This window comes from Stenella coeruleoalba, assembly GCF_951394435.1.
Source record: "Stenella coeruleoalba genome assembly, chromosome: 2".
NCBI classification, from domain to species: domain Eukaryota; kingdom Metazoa; phylum Chordata; class Mammalia; order Artiodactyla; family Delphinidae; genus Stenella; species Stenella coeruleoalba.
In genome coordinates, this window is record NC_137147.1 from 89840318 (window position 1) to 89853046 (window position 12729).

General features: G+C 40.5%; 1 protein-coding gene across 3 annotated transcripts in view; it reads left to right on the plus strand.

The window, feature by feature from the left end:
* Positions 1-12729, plus strand: part of SEMA6D (semaphorin 6D) — a 578468-nt gene that overhangs the window by 395967 nt on the left and 169772 nt on the right. For all 3 annotated transcript variants that reach the window (XM_079912947.1, XM_079912950.1, XM_079912949.1), the window contains exon 4: positions 340-371. The gene's annotated coding sequence lies outside the window, so the exon portion shown is untranslated. The remainder of the gene's footprint in view (positions 1-339; positions 372-12729) is intronic.

The window sequence follows — 12729 nt, forward strand, 5'->3', positions numbered from 1 at the left end:
TGAGATAAAATAAGACATAGCAGACCAGAGGTCTTCAAGTTGTCAGAAGTTTAAAAAAAGTTTCAAACTACAATGTGTAGCCTGCCACAGTTTTCTTCAAGTATGCCGATGGATGTTTTTCCTCAGCTGAACGTATTCCAGACTTAAGAGTGGAATTAAATAGAGAAACTGGATTCAGGTTAAAATCCAGCTTGGCTTAAACCATTCTGTTACTTCCAGCAAGAGGAAAATGACATGTGGATTTACTAAAGTAATAAGCATACCACAGCTGTGTTTAATGCAGTATCATGGTGGCAAGGTCAGAAGTAACAAGAAATTAATCCTTTTTTCTTTTTTCAGGTTTTTGGCCATACAAACCAACCTTCCCCAAGGTAAACGACATTATATTTTTCTGTAATTTGTTGGGAAAATCCAGCATAATTTTATTGGCTTTGAATACATTTTTACTGTTTGGTGTCTCAAAGTCATGAGTGTGACATTCAAATGGTGCCCAGAATTAGGTTTTTATTGGTGGTGTTAGTAGTGAAAGCATCCTACGAAAATGGCTTGATGGCTTGACTAAGCAGTGAACCACACAGAGAGAGAGAGAGAGAGAGAGAGAGAGAGAGAGAGAGAGAGAGAGTCTTTTTCTTTCTTGGTCAGACCTTTTATGAGACAGCAGATTCTTCATATCTGTCTCTGATGTTCAAAGACAGAAGGTTTCTTTGTGAGTGACTGTGGAAGAGCCTGCACTGCTCCTAGAACCTACTTTGGAAGAATTCAAAAGCAGGGCTCCCCTGAGCGTGGTCCCAGCTCTTTACTTGGCCTCACCCAAGTAAAGAGCTGGGACCACGCTCAGGGGAGCAGGTCCAGCAGAACAGCATTCGCCAAGTTGTTCAACTTTCCAGGAGTATCTATCAAAACCAGCAATTGAGGATGCATTCATCTTGTGAAAGAACGCCATAGGAACCCTTTTTCATTTCATTAGAAAATCAGGATGCATTTGATGTGCACCATCTGGTTTATGAATACAGGAATAAGTTTTTCAAAAAGGCACATTTCCAAGTTCTATGTTTCATATGCTTGGGAAGGAAAAACTCATAAGCAGCTCTATTTTTAATGAGAGCAATGCTAAAGCTAATAAGATTGAGGTGGATTTCCAGTATGTGCCATTTCTCCTAAACTACTACATGTGTTTGTAGTATGTTTGGCAGACTTGTCCTGTTTAGAGGATGGGCTTCCAATTGAAACGTTTTAAGTTCTCCATGTGTTAATTGAAAAATAGAAAGAGGCAACATTGTAGCAAAGCAGCTGGCTTCTTAGGTATTAATTATGGTTCTATCCTAAAGTCTGTTTTAAATGTATCTCCATTATTTATTATGTTACTTTCAGAAACAGTAAGTTTTCAAATCATAGCGAAAAATCAAGTTAAACTGTACTGTGTATTGAATGCTTTTAAAAAATGGTTTTTTGTATGTAATCACTGTTAATAAACAATAAGCAGTAACTAGACAAGAAAATACAGATTTGCTATTGGTACTCTCTGTTGAGTCCTTAAAATATTTTTTTTATTTAAATAAAAACTAGAGCTCTGGACTGTAGCCATCTCACTAATAGAGTATAGCTCTATATAGGAATGTTTTTGGACCAGAAAAGCTGCTTTAGAGGTATAATGCCTTCAGCTTCATACATAATTTTTAAAATCCTATACAGTAACAAACATGATTTGTGAGGCAATACGTTACACTCCTTAACCTCTCAGTAACTGGAGGCATCTTCTGTATGTATTCCACAAGTCCAGCTCACACACTGATGAAGGAAGCATAATTACATTACAGGCAATCTCATCTAAGGTCATTGCAGTTGTCGCCATCAATCCAATTAAAGAGGATAACCAGCTCTACTGAGTCAGAGCCACAAAGCTTTCTAACTAAGGCCAGGCTCTGGGATATGGGTGTGATTGAGGATTTTGAAAATTTTTATTTGTGAAAAACTGTTGCTTATGAAAATAGCTAACAATGTTGAGAGAGGGGTATAGTCAGGAGAGGCTGAATATTGGTAGAATTTTTTTTTCCGTTTGCTAATAAATTTCTTATTTCTAAACACATAAATCAGTGTAGATTCTCAACATCAGAGCTTTAGGCCACATAAGATCTTTATGGAAAGGTTAACAAAGCATTACAGCGTCATAATGGTCCACTGTACCCATCTGGCATCTCCTTCTAAATTGGCCCTCCATCCCATTATTTCTTCAGAGACCTTCTGTGTTGTTCCCCTTAAAGATACAGTGCACTATTTCCTGTCTTTGCACTCCATGGAAGGAAGTGAGCTTGAGTAGCACCTCCCTGGAAGCTCTTGCACTGGTTTATGTGGGGTCAGTGTGAGTGCCAATATGGTGTATCCGTAAGAATTACAGAGGCATAATGGCACGTGAAGATGATGCACATCTAAAAGACTTCACCTGTCTGTATGGTCCAGACCAGAATACAGGCATACCTCATTTTATCGTACTTTGCTTTATTGCACTTCACAGATGTTGCATTTTTTACAGATTGAAGATTTATGGCAACCCTATGTCCAGCAAGTCTATCACTGTCATTTTTCCAACAGCATTTGCTCACTTCATATCTCTGTTTCACGTTTTGGTAACTCTCACAATATTTCAAACTTTTTCATTCTTATTATATTTGTTATAGAGATCTGTGATCAGTGATCTTGGATGTTATTATTGAAATTGTTTTAGGGCACCAGGAACTGCGCCCATATAAGAGAGCAAACTTAATCGATAAATGCTGTGTGTGTTCTGACTGCCCCACTGACTGGCTTACCCCAGTCTCTCTCCCTTTCCTCCAGCCTCCCTATTCCCTGAGACACACATTGTTGAAATTAGGCCAGTTGATAACCCTGCAATGGCCTCTAAGTGTTCAAGTGAAAGGAAGAGTTGCACATCTTTCCCTTTAAATCAAAAGCTAGAAATGATTAAGCTTAGTGAAGAAAGCGTGTCAAAAGCAGAGCTAGGCCAAAAGTGAGGCCTCTGATGCCAAACAGTTAGCCAAGTTATTAATGCAAAGGAAAAGTTCTTGAAGGAAATTAAAAGTGCTACTCCAGTGAATGATAAGAAGGTAAAACAGCCTCACTGCTGATATGGAGAAAGTTTTAGTGGTCTCGGGAGAAGATCAAACCAGCCACAACAGTCCCTTAAGCCGAAGCCTAATCTAGAGCAAGGCCCTAACTCCCTTCAATTCTGTGAAGACTGAGAGGTGAAGAAGGTGCAGCAGGAAAGTTTGAAGCTAGCAGAGGTTGGTTCATGAGGCTGAAGGTAAGAGGCCATCTTCATAACATTCAAACAAGGTGAAGCAGCAAGTGCTGATGTAAAAGCTGCAGCAAGTTAATCCAGAAGATCTAATGGAGATCATTAATGAAGGTGGTACACTAAGCAACCAACTTTCGATGTAGATAAACATCCTTATATCGGAAGAAGATGCGATCTGGGACTTTCATAGCTAGAGAGGAGAAGTCAGCGCTTGGCTTCAAAGCTTCAAAAGACAGGCTGACTCTCTTGTTAGGGGCTGACATGTGGCTGGTGACTTTAGTTGAAGTCGGTGCTCATTTACCATGCTGAAAATCCTAGGGCCCTTAAGAATTATGCTATATCTGCTCTGCCTGTGCTGTGTAAATGGAGCAAGGCCTAGGTAAAAACACATTTGTTTACAACATGGTTTACTGAATATTTTAGGCCCACTGTTGAGGCTACTGCTCAGCAGAAAAGATTCCTTGCAAAATATTACTGCTCATTGACAACGCATCCAGTCACCCAGAGCTCTAACGGAGATGTACCACGAGATTCATGGTGTTCTTATGCCTGCTAACACAACATTCATTCTGCAGCCCATGGATCAAGGAGTAATTCTGACTTTCAAGTCTTATTCTTTAATAAATACATTTTGTAAGGCTATAACTGCCAGAGATAGTGATTCCTCTGATGAATCTGGGCAAAGTAAATTGAAAACCTCCTGGAAAGGATTCACTATTCTAAATTCCATTAAGAACATTCATGATTCATGGGAAGAGGTCAAAATACGCACATTAACAGGAGTTTGGAAGAAATTGATTCCAACCCACATGGATGACTTTGAAGGGTTCAAGACTTCAGTGGAGGAAGTAACTACAAATGTGGTGGAAATATCAAGAGAACAAGCATTAGAAGTGGAGCCTGAAGCTGTAAATGAATTGTTGCAATCTCGTGATAAAACTTCAACAGATGAGGATTTGCTTCCTATGGATGAAGAAATAAAGTGGCTTCTTGAGATGGAATCTACCCCTAGTGAAGATTCTGTGAAGACTGTTGAAATGACAGCAAAGGATTTAGAATATTACATAAACTTAGTTGATAAAGCAATGACAGGGTTTGAGAGGATTGACTCCAATGTTGGAAAAAGTTCTGTGGTGGGTAAAATGCTATCAGACAACATTGCATGCAACAGAGAAATTGCTCATGAAAAGAAGAATCAATTGATACTACAAACTTCATTGTCTTATTTCAAGATATTGCTGCAGCGCCCCCCCCCCCAGCCTTCAGCAACCACCTCCCTGATCAGTCAGTAGCCATCAACACCAAGGCAAGACCCTCACCAGCAAAAAGATATGGCTTGCTAAAGGCTCAGGTGATAGAATTTTTTTATCAATAAAGTATTTTTAAATGAAGGTATGTACATTGTTTTTTATACATAATACTATTGCACACTTAAGAGACTACAGTATAGTATAAACACAACTTTTACATCACTGAGAAACCAAAAAATTCATGTGACTCACTCTGTTGCAGTATCTACTTGATTGCAGTGGTCTCGATCTGAACTGGCAACATCTCCATGGTATGCCTGTGTGAGCCTTGGGTATAGGATTTAGAGAACCGGAAATGAGAATGATGTCACTCACTGTGTCTAAGATTTAGAAAGGGCCCAAAGAGGGATTGTATATGCCTGAATTGGATGATGTACTACTAGGTCAAGATACTGGTGCTTTCTTGGTGGTTATTTATGTATGAAGAGACGTAGGAGATAAACTTCTGAGTCAGGGGTGGAAGGGGAAAATTTGCTGTCTAATATCAATGGCCCGCTTAGTCACCACTCAGCATTCTTTCCCACACCCTGGCTTTTCTCTTCTATATCTGGAACCTTCCACCTGCCTTGATTATTTCCTTCTCATGTATTTTTCATGTTCTCCCTCAGCTACCCACACTCCTTATCACACTTGGATGCCTCTTCTCTTTGTCCATGTAGATGCTTCCAATCCTACTTTAGAACTTAACCTTTTTCAGAGAACCAATTCTCCTAGAAGTGGAAGAGGGGGCAGAGAAAGGACTTGGTAGAAGGGGAGCTGGGCCTAGTTTTATATTTCACTCCCAACCAGCCCTGTGATACTGAACAAGTCACCAAAGCTAGCTGAGGCCCAGTTTCCTCATCTGTAAAATGAAGTTGTTAACTTGTATCCTACTGACCTCACTGTAAAGAGTATCTCAAACAAAATTATAAATGTGGAAAAAGTTCTTCATAATATATAAAATTCCACACATACATGAGGGATTGTATATGCATAGATTTGCTGTTATTAAACCCAGTCCATTCCTGTCATTTTCTTCTGTGGATTCCCCCAGCTCTTGCAATTTAAATGGTACTTCTTACAGTAACCTGCTTTTATCCCTTAGTATGTTGTTTCTGCATTTCTGTTTCCTATTGAGTGTTTAAGAAGCCTGAAGGCTGCCACCTTGTTGCTTGCTTCTTTTCTTTCGTTTAATTTGTTCTCTGACTCCCTGCCACAGGATGATCTGTTGAGGGATTGTGTAGTGTTTGTTCTCTCCTTAGTTTTTCTCCCACCACTGCAAGCATATCACCCAGCTTGGTCTGGAAGAAAACATGCTGCAGTAACAAAATAAGCACATAAAGGACCAGTGTCGGAACGGAGGGCCAGAGGCCCTCCCTGATGCTTTGGCAATGATTAAGACCATGGCCAGATGCTGGGAGATGGGGGAGGAGGAAGCCTCAATACCAACTGAGATTGGATTTCTTATCTGTCTGGTAAAATGGAAATCAGGAACCAAATTAACTTGATTTTTTTTAAATGAAGAAATAGGATATTTCTTGCCCATCTGAGCTTGTGGACTAAAGCTTTACATAAAGAACTGCTCAACATATAATTATTATTAAAGAACGTAATTTCTGGGGCTTCCCTGGTGGCGCAGTGGTTGAGAGTCCGCCTGCCGATGCAGGGGACACGGGTTCGTGCCCCGATCCGGGAAGATCCCACATGCTGCGGAGCGGCTGGCCCCGTGAGCCCCGCAATGGGAGAGGCCACAACAGTGAGAGGCCCGCGTACCACAAAAAAAAAAAAAAAGAACGTAATTTCTAAAAAGATTCTAGAACCCATCTGGTTGGGGAAAAAAGTAAAGCATTGAGAAAAAAATAGAGCCTAGAAAGTCTTGATTTACTTAATTTCTTAGGAGTAGAGGTGGATACCCTTTCCACTGTTTGTTTAAAGATAACTAAACAAGAATGCTAATAATTTCAATGAAAACAATAGAAGAAAATAGTCTTGGAGAGCTACTGAAACTTGAAATTTGGTGGTAGTGAATTAGCTGTTATGAGTATTTGTGATTTCTGCTGACAAATAATATACATTAAACTTAGAATGTATGTTTGTTTTATTTGAAAATCTGAGGGTAATTTGTTGGATTCTTTCTTTTTTTCAAACTCTAGGATCCACCCTTGGTGGATTTTATGACAGAGACCTTAAAATGGAGTAGATATAAGGAAACATGGACTGTAATAATCACCTATTGCTGTGTAACAAATTACCCAGAAACTTAGCAGCTTACAGCAACATGCACATATTATCTCACATAGTTTCTGAGGGCTGGGAGTCTAGAAGCAGCTTGGATCAAGGTCTCACAAGGCTGCAGTCAAGGTGTGAGTCCTGCAGTCACTTCCACAGTGGCTCATTAACATGGCTGCTGGCCCCGGGGCCTCAATCCCTCATTACTAGGACGGTCCATAGATTACTTGAGTATCCTCGAGACTTTGCAGCTGACTTCCCCCAGAGTGAGTGATCTGAGATAAAGAGAAAGTGAGAGAAAAAGAAAGAAAGAAGCCCGAGAGGTATTTTTTCTCGTACCATCCAATTGGGTATCCAGCAATTCAATTCAATTCCGACAGCAACTCCTGGAGTTAGTGAAAGCTTCACAGTTATAGGACTCAGTCCCACAAGACTGTCTCCACTTCAGATGTCAGGCTATCCATATTTCTGCCCATCCAGCTGTAAATTCAGGGGTTCCCGTGATCCCCCCCTCAGGTTCAGTCATTTGCTAGAATGACTCACAGAACTCAAGAAGGTGCTTTACTTACTATTACGCATTTATTAGAAGGGATACAACTCAGGAATAGCCTAGTGGAAGAGATACATTAGGAGAAAATACCCTGGGAGGGAGTCCCTTTCCAGGCACACCACCCTTGAAGCACACCAGTATACTCACAAACCCCATTGTTTATGGGTTTTTAGGGAGATTTCATTTAGTCGGCATGATTGATTAACTTAACTTAATCATCAGCAATTAACTTAATCTCCATTCCCTCTCTCCTGGAGGTTGGGGCTTGGGGCTGAAAGTTCTAAGCTTCTAATGAAGCCTTGTTCCTTCTCATGACCAGCCCCCATCCTGAAGCTATCTAGGGTCTGCCAAAGAGTCATCTCCCTGGAACAAAAGACACTTCAGTCACCCATATCACTCAGGAAATTCTAAGGGTTTTAGAAGCTTTGTGCCAGGAACCAGGGACAAAAACTAGTTTCAGAAGTAACATACCATCACTTGTGCTGTTTTCTATTGGTCACACACACCAACTGACAGAGCATGCAGGGAACTACACAGGGGCCTGGGTACCAAGAAGCAGGGATTTGGAAACCTTGCTGGAGTCTAACATCACATCTGCCGCGATTTTTCTTCCTTTAGCTACAGATGTGTCAAGGAAATATGGTGTCCCCTTGACTGTGGTTTGAATTCGATCGATAATGTGATTTCTTACCTAGAGATGATATAGTATCCATTCATTTTACTAACCTCTTGGTGGCCCTTGAACATGCGAGCTGTTGAAATAAGTCTTCTTGTGATCCTCACTAGCATTCTCAAGGCCTAACAATGGTCCGTGTGTCCAGCTCAAGCTTCTGAGGGTCGCATCTGGCAATGGAAAGGTCACTAGGCACAAAACTTGGGATCTGAGCTCTGGTACTATTCTTGCTACTGAGTTGTGCCTTGACCTCAGTTTTTCCATCTCTAAAATCTAAGAGTCAAGGGACGGCCTACATTGCACCATCTAGTGCTAAAATGTATGCATTTCTAAGAAGGCTCGAAGAAAATTGCTTAAATCAAGTGATAAAGATTGCATCAGATGAGGTCAAGGGCATTGGAATATGTTTTGTTGATTTGAGGGGAATAAGATCTTATATTTCTTTTTCTAAAAGTATATTAAAATCATATATGACTCCCCCTGTCAGTCAATCACATCCTCTAACTGACCCTCCAAATGGTATCTCTAGCATGACATTTTGGAATTGGCTGGTGTGGATGGATCACAGATCATCAAACAACCTTCTACATTTGTCACAACCTTTCCTACACTCTCAACTTAAAGCTCTAGGAACTGAGGCCCAGAAAGATTAAGACACTGCCGTAGGGCTGCAAAGCAAGATATTGACCGCAGCAGATTGCGTTAGAGAACACCTAAATCCTTGTCTCTTTCTACATATTAACTATACCGAGCAGTTGGCGTATTTTTCCTCTATTACCAGAAGTAAATATCTGTTTATCTTTTATTGAAAACAAACACACATGTCAAGAAGTAGAGCATTATTCGTTTCAAAGGGAAAGTGCCAATGTGTTTAAAAACATATTTTCATTGAACAGTACAGACTTAATTAAGAAGTAGTTCCGGATTTTGTAAATCTTGCAAATGAGAACTCTTGTTCTTATGAGAAGCAGTTTCTTTGGAGAATCATGCAACATGGCCTTATAGTCTATTTATCTTGTTGTGTTTGGTGTTGATGAAGCACTGGCAGGGGTTCTCTGGCATTTCTTAGAGGAGAGAGGAGCTGGTGCTGGATGAGGAGTGAACGCAGTCAGGCAGAAGGCCTGGGGGAGAGGCCAGGCTTATGCTGGGCTTCTACGAAGCATTCCTCTGGTCACTTTGTTTTCCTGTCTCTTCTCTTTGTTCCTTTCTTATCCCTTTTCAGGACTCTGTACTGTCTTTGTTATAACTGAGGTCATAATTTGGCCTCAGAGTGTAGTATACTCTCAGTTCTCAAGATTATTATTTAAAAGTTTCCAGCTGGGCTTCCCTGGTGGTGCAGTGGTTGAGAGTCCGCCTGCCAACGCGGGGGACGCGGGTTCGTGCCCCAGTCCGGGAAGATCCCACATGCCGCGGAGCGGCTAGGCCCGTGAGCCATGGCCGCTGAGCCTGCGCGTCCAGAGCCTGTGCTCCACAACGGGAGAGGCCCCAACAGTGAGAGGCCCCCGTACCGCAAAAGAAAAAAAAAAGTTTCCAGCTTACATATAAACAAAAATTCTTCTCTTTTTGCAGTCAAGATAATATTATTCTGGAATGGCTCATTTGGGTGCCAGATGGGCGTAGACTTGGATTCTCGGCCTTTTCCTTAAACGGGCATTATGGCAATTTGCTTAGATGATTTAAAGGATGTCAAACTCTTCATTCCATAGATTATTGATTCATAAACTTCTCTTCCTGATGCTCTGTCACTAGCAATTATCTTTCCTAGATTAATCTAATAACCTGATAATGACCAAGAACTAGACTAACTATATATATTAGGGCTGGTTTTACTTGTAGAGGAATTTTCAGCTGTAGATTTTAGCAATAGAATACGAACTTCCTCCTTACCGCTTTTGGAAAGAGAAAACAGTGCTACAATACCTGATTTGCTAGATTTCTATTAAAATTGCAAAGTTACCAACTATTGTCTAGAAGGAAGGAGGCCACTTTTTTGTTTTCTCTCCATTATTCTCTTAATAATGTATTTTCCCATAGTTAAATAACAGTGTGTCAAGAACTTATAAGCATCAAATAACTTCCTATATTTTGGTATGAACATCCATATTACTATTACCTATAAATGTATATTATTTACAAAGTAGAGATGTATAACTCTTATGTCAGATTTTCTTTGGATCCACACTCCACAAAGTATATCCTGCAAAAATCAATATTTCACTTACCTGACGTATGTATATTTAAACCATACTTTCAGCACCTTGTGTGTTTCTGGTACAATTAAATGAACATTCGTATGTTGCATTGTTTTCCCTTTGAAGTCCATGGTCATCTCTAATAATTTCCTAAAGGAAAAACTGTAAATTGATGAAAACAATGATAAACACATTTACTCCTAGAATGATTACAAACACTCTGCTTTTGTTTAGCCTGTATTCATATAGTTTATTGTGGTTCACGCTTTCAAAAGAAAATTAGGCAAATAGTGAAGGATTTGATGTGTTCTTCCTATCGTCAGTAAAGGCCCATAAACACTAAGTGCAACAGTTTAAAATTGTGTTGTGAATTCTCACTGACGTTAGACTTGAAGTGTTTAAGTGCCTGCACTGGTTGTTCTGCTGAGTTGGATTGTGTAACACAGAGAAGAGCAGAGTAGCCATAAGATTAGTGACTGTCCCTTATGCATCTATGTTATCTGCACAGCCCATCACATAGAGCTCAAAAAGTAAAACTTTAAATAAACAAAATAAAAAGGCATAGAGGGAGGGAGGGTGAGCGTATACCATACTCCAGCAGGAAAAACCATGTTGAGATACATATTTGGGGCATAATTCGCTAGTTTATTGTTACCATCATATTCCTGTGTATACAGAGGTTGATCTAAAGTACAAATACCAGCTTAAAAACAAAACGCAGAAGCCCTTTTCAGAGCCCATTTTATCAGTCTCTTCCTATTTGAGTATGCATTAGCATAGCTGCCCCTCTGTTGACTAATGACTCTCTTAAATACTTGAAGGTAAATATGCAGGTCTTAATTGACCCCAGAGGAGGTCTTTGAAGTTCACTGCTTCTAAAATGTATTTAAAATTGAAGTCTTTCTGCACTAAAATGGCATAGGTATGTGATATGTGAATCATAGGACTTAACTAAATCTTAACACCCATAGCCCCATTAACCTGGCTCAGCCCCCTACAGGAACTCTGGTATGCTGTAAATTTCCGCCTTCCCAAGTCCTGCTGGGAGTTCCCAGGCAGTACCTCACGTGTGCTCAGGAACACCTTTCACAGCACATGTATTTACTTGAAGCTCCACCAGGGATGACCCCACCTCCCACTACCTGCTGCTGCCCCTACTGTTCTCATGGTCCCAACTGCCTTTTACAATAGACATTGTACATATGTTGTGTTCTGCCTAATGGCCTTGTCTTTCTTGCTGCCCTGTCTGACCTGATCATTATCTCCTGGTGGCTACTTTGAAAATATCCAGACTGTCCCATAGCTCACCGTTCAGTAAGAAGAATGGATTTCCTCTGTAGTTAAGAGAGGTCCTAAAGAAGTGCGGCTTGAACCCCAATGACTTAGTTTAGATTCTTTCCATTTTAGCTTCCAGTCCCCACTTTCCCCAGGACCTGGCTATGTTTCCAGGATTCTGGGTCAGAGACTGATTGGAGTCAGAGACCCCACACCGTGGGCAGACTCCCTGCTTCTCACCAATACCCAAGACTTTTACATGAGTAAGAGCATCTCAACTGAGTCCCTCCTCCATTAGGATGGGTTCTTTCCAGGAAAAAATTTAGTGTCACTGCCAGCCTACCCCTACTAGACTTATACCGGGTCACCATGTAAGTTCAGCACCCATTCCGACAGTGGGTTCACCTTTAACCACATCCCCCATCCCAAGAAAAACTTTGGGTTCCCTATGAACTCATGTTTCTTGTATCTTCACTTACAGCGTGATAAAGATTTGCAGACGTGTCTGAACCTTAGCAGTGGGGAGTAACAGGCTGGGGCTCAAGCTACATCCCCTCCACAATGTACACTTACAGTTTTTACTGTTTTGAAACATTTTCATAATCTGCTTCCTTCCTAGATTTATTATCTTATTCATAGTACAATAATTTATTCTTGGTACAATTTTTCTTTGAATCTTAATAGCAATACCCTGTGCTGAAATATTAAAAAGGAAAGTTTTTCAGCATTTACTTATTTTTCTACTGCTAAAGAATATAGTTAATAAACTACAGAAATGCCTGATATGATCGTTTCCAATGTAGGGCGCAGAATGAAAGAAAGCAGGATGGGGAAAGGAAACAGATACACATATAGCTCACTTCAAAGTGGATTAAGTTATTTAAGGAATGACTTTATGTTATATGGCAGCTACAAAGATCTTAAAACAGCTAGATGTGTTCAGAACATATGTCTTTATATGGCAAATGGCACACAGATGACTGAGGTTCTGTCGTCATTCCTTATGTATGCGGTACCTGAGTGAACGCATATAAACCCCATCATAATGGAAGCAACAGCAAAGGCACCTGTGTCAAGGTTGCATATGATTGATTCACCTACCCACCACAGCCTTCCTACACACACACACACAAATGCACGCACACACATACACACAGAGAAGAGTACAGAACTTTGCTTCAGAATTTAAGATACCACAGTCTTTGCACTACTCTACATTTCAGCTGCAA